The sequence below is a fragment of the Anolis carolinensis genome, chromosome 4 (genome assembly GCF_035594765.1).
Source record: "Anolis carolinensis isolate JA03-04 chromosome 4, rAnoCar3.1.pri, whole genome shotgun sequence".
NCBI lineage: Eukaryota > Metazoa > Chordata > Lepidosauria > Squamata > Dactyloidae > Anolis > Anolis carolinensis.
The window spans coordinates 103,572,597-103,577,571 of NC_085844.1; positions in this window are offsets into that span (position 1 = coordinate 103,572,597).

Below are 4,975 nucleotides of genomic sequence, written 5' to 3' on the forward strand. Positions count from 1 at the left end.
AGCAGCTTACAATTAAAAGTATGATCACATAGTTTGAAATATACAAATATGCAAACATTAAATCAGAATTAAACTTAACAGTATTAAAAATCACAGTTATAATCCATTAAAACATATTCAAAGCTAAAAATCATACACCCCCCCCCCCCGAATGGCTCTTAAAAACCTTCTTTAAAAACCTGTCTGAATAAGAAGGTTTTAGTCTGCCACCAGAAGGACAGTAAGGAAGGGGCCATTTTGCAGGGAAGGAGTTATTTTCCCCTCCTTTTAAGTGTACTCTGCCCTCCTTATAAGTGTACTTGGAAACTTATTTATTTATTTATTTACAGCTCTTTTATCCCACCTTTCTCAACTCCAGAGGGGACTCAAGGTGGCTTCACAACATAGGCAATGCCTTTAAAAACATAATACAATAAAAACAACCGCACCACTAAAACAATTAAAAGCATTTGAATCCACACAACAAGTTAAAACTCGTGATCAATAGACAAAGTCCAGGGCCGTTCCATAAGTCATCTTAAAGGCAAAAATAGGGAGAAAATCTGTAAGAACTCAAACCTCGCTTCGGTAAAGGTGTTATGTTGCTCATGATGCTACTACCAGTTTTCATTTTAGCTGGATGGCTGTGTTTTATTTCTGGACAATGTTTAGAGCTTATACTCTTGGAAAGGTGGGACACAAACATTAAAAAAATATTATAAAATAAAAACTTTCAAGCTTCAGGTCTGTCTTGTTACGATTGATGATGATAAATGGAAGCTCTTACGTGTGCCCACGATCCAGAGTCACCCACAGAACAGTAACATGCCACTCAGGTTTGCAGAAAAAAACATGCAGGAACTTTACTGATTCCAAAAGATCAAAAACAATAGTATTTACAATGGTCCCTCTGCTTCAGAGAAGAATACAGTGCTGGTTCTTCTCCCTCTTTTCTCAGCAGCAAAACAGGCCTCAAAATACCAAGGCCTCTCTGAGTACACAGAGGCCTCTCTCTTTACCAGCAAACTGAAAACTTGACCATACTGGTCTTTACAGGTTCAGCCAATCGGTTCATGCACTTCATTTTCCAGTTAACACACACAGCAAGTGTCTTTGTAAACCATGACATGTCTCATTGTGTTCACTGTAAAAATAAAAATAAGCAATTTTTTTTCAAAAAATAAAAATAGAAATGTAGGGTATATATGCTTTAGCTTAATTGTCTGTGTGGTATTTCCCAAACTTTCCTTTTCCTCTTTCACATAAACTTTTTAAAGTTCAGTGTTTTTTTATCTGAATCTTTCTTTTCTTCCAATAAAATACAGTGCTAAATGTCATCATAAATTAAAAATTAGGCAGTGTTTTCCTGAATTGATAGCAGTGTCTTACAACTTTACTATTTCATAAAATGTGTCAGCCCTGCATTTTTTAAAAACAGGTTACAAGTGTTAAACCCTTTGGTCTACAGAAATTTGTATGCATTTTACTTTATGGCCCCTGCTGAATGTCTAGTTGCTAACCATGGCTTTATCCAAAATGAGGGAGCCTCCTTTGATATTATACAAAATGACAAACTGTTAGGCTGCATTATATAGAAGCTGAGTGAGAATGAAAGGCAGAGTGCTATATCTGTCATTTTCAGTCTCTGGAACTGTACTTGTGTAGGGGATAAAATATATTTAGGTTGCTGAGTATACATGGATTTCAAACAGAAACTTGGGTTGAAATCCAGTGTTCTGCTGGTAGAATGTCTGGTAGGTTTATACAATTTGGCTGGAGGACGGTCTGTCTTCCTAATTTCGTTGGGCACCCAGATCCATTATTTGGGAGCTTCCCAAAAATCATCTAATGGAAATATCTATTTTCAGCTAGGTAACTGAGAGATTCAGGAAGATCTGGCCAACTGGTGGCAAAAGAGGAACTTACAAGGCTTTTTTTTCTGTTCCTGGGGCCCTTTCCTTTCTTCCTTTCAAGGGAGTCTGGGTTTGATGAACAGGGTTAAGGAAGCACCCTTCCTGGGACCTTTCTCTTTCTTCCTTTCAAGGAAGTCTGGGTTAGAGCAATAGGGTTAAGGAAGCAATTCATAAGACACATCACAGTGTTCTTCTATTCAGATTGGCCTAGCAGACATGTTGGCCAGTGCGAGCAGCACATGGCACCCTCTTTGTGTGTTGCGCGATGTTGAATAGGGGAGGAGGAGCCATGATCGGCTGTCACGTGGTTCCATAATGGATGAAAAAATGTGACGACTGTGCCCTTACTGTTATGGCCATCTGCCAAGCCGAGCAAGCTAGATTGGCCAAAGGGAACCGACCACTCCGAATCTGTGCACAAGTCTAATGTCTGGAGCTTTATTTTTCTTCATTTACCTATTCCACATCTTTATGCTTCTTGAAAACAAGCTCTTTATGGTTTCCCAGACTCCAGTCCAGTTTACAGAAAGATATTGGGATTCTAGTGTGAAAGGACTCCTGTGGATTTATTGGATTGCTCTCTTCCACCTGTGGATGTTCATTGGTTGTCTGCAGAAGTGCAACCACATTTATGTTATTGTAAGAATAGAATTACATTGGTCTTATTCTTCCAAGATCACTATCTGAATTTTAAGTGTATGAATAATTTCAATGTCCCAGAAATCTGCCTTTATTATAAATTATGTCTTTTTGTTTAGATCTGTGCAACTCCACATATTAAACTGCAGAATTCCCATGATATGCATTTCTTTTCTAAGCTGATGTGACTACTATGCATTTTCTGAATACAACTATTGATTTATAGTGGTTTATAGAAAATATTTCAGGAACAAATTGTGATAAGATCAAGAACCCTTCAAATGTACTTGTCCCCCTTACCCCAAATTAAATGGACATTCATATTTTATCTCCAACTAGCTGTGCCCGGCCACGCGTTGCTGTGGCGTATCCTTGCAGCTCCAATGTTTGGCTGTATTTATTATTTTGTATTTTATATATATATTACAAAATATAGAAAGCATGGCAATAAGAATAAGAATAGTAGAAGTTCCCTCCCATGGTAGCCCCCTCCCGAAGAAAGCCCCTCCTGTAATTCCTAGTCCTGTTTTTCATTGTTTCCCAACCTATTGTCGGGTCTTTCCTTGCCTTTGTTTATATTTTGTTTGGAGAGGAGGGAGGGGGGAGGGAGTGTGACCCCCCCTTCCCTTCCCTCCTCCCACTCGGGAAGCCCATTCCCCTTCCCTCTTCCTCCCCTTTGTTCTCCTTTTCCTCTTCTTCCTTCGCCCCTATGGGGCGGCTGAAGGGGGAGCGGTAATTCTTCCAAAGGAAGAGAGAGAGCAGGAGGAGGAGGGAGACCCTTGCTTACCTTTTGCTTTTCCTTTTCTGGCCCTGGAAGGGAAGGCCGGAAAGTCCATGGATGCCGGTATGGCCCTGGCAGTTGGAAAGCCATGGAAGGGGTGGGGCCAGGAGGTCCGGCGGTGGAGGGACAATAGGGAGGCCCATGGGTGCAGGAAGGTGTGGGGCCCAAGGTCCCGGAGGAGACCGGGTGCAGCCTGAATTGGCAGAAGAAAGGGGCCGGGGCCTGCCGGGAAAAGGCCAGGAAGCATCTGGTAAGTGTTCACAGAGAAGGATGGGGGACCTGAGAGAGGGAGCGAGCTGATCCTGGGCAGCCATGCTGTCCCGAAAAATACTTTGAGTTCCGCGCGCATGCGTACATTGCCTGTTGTGGGTTTTGGCCTTTTTTTGGTGTTGTGATTGTGTTTTTTGTGTGATTGTGTTGTATCTTACTGGAGGCAGGGATGATGAGTTGTGTTGCCAATTTTAGAGTTTGGGGGGTGTTGGGTTTTGTTGTTTTGTGAGTCACCGTGATGCCAAAAGCCTTTTATATATATAGATATAAATGTTTATTACTCTGTTTTAGAAGAACTTTAGCTCATCATTTAAAATTTCATCCTACTCCAGGATCAGTGCAAGAAACCAAGAAATTGCTATAGAACAATTTCTAAGTAATAGTTTTGCAACTGTATCCAAGAAAATTCCAAATGAATATATTATTTAATTATTAAATTAGTTGTTAATTCTTTTATTCAAAGGAGAGCATGTGTGAAACACAAAGGTAGGAGAGAACATGTTGGGTTGTGTGTTTTCCAGACTGTATGGCCATGTTCCAGAAGTATTCTCTCCTGATGTTTCGCCCACATCTGTGGCAGGCACCCCTGTGATTCCGGCCATGAAAGCCTTCGACAACACAGAGAACATGTTATAAGCATGGAACTTTGCTGCTTTTGGATTTCTTTGACTCTATGCAATGCTAACACATAACTTAAATGAACTAAAACCTACTAACTGCTTTGTGTTTAATAAGAGTCTTTGATGTATGCATTTTACTATTCTGCCAGATTGTGAAAGACAGCAGATGTTTAGGATATCTCCTAACCTACGACACCTTTGTATCTGTTCAAGATGTTGGTATGATACATATCATGCCTGTTGTTGATTCCTTTAGCAAGCTTGGGAATTTAATGGGATAATGGAATCATAGATAGGATCAAGATCCTTGCTTCATATTTCAGCCCAGGTCATGGTTGGCCATGAATCATAAAGCTTCCTTTATGCTTTGATATTACAAGTTTCCAAAGTATGCATTTGAATCCAAGGAACTATTCAATAGATAAGATCAAAGTGAAAAAAGAAGTTGAGTGCTGATGGGGTCTTGTTGGCCAGAGGATGCTGCCTGCTATGTCATCAGAATGTGATCTTGCCATTATCAGGTATCCTGAAATATCAGAGATGTATTAACAATCAGGTAATCTAATATCATGACATAGTACAGGTCTTTGAAAGGGCTCTATGGCTTTAGCTATACTCAGCTTTAAAGGTAGTGTGTGTAGATTGTTTTCCAGGGTTGGGCAAGGAAAAGCTGTAAACCAATTGATGATCAATGTGTATGGAAACTTCTTAGTATGCCACTAACCATTTGACGCTCCCAATATGAGAGAAAACTCTTCTAGGTTGCTTTAATT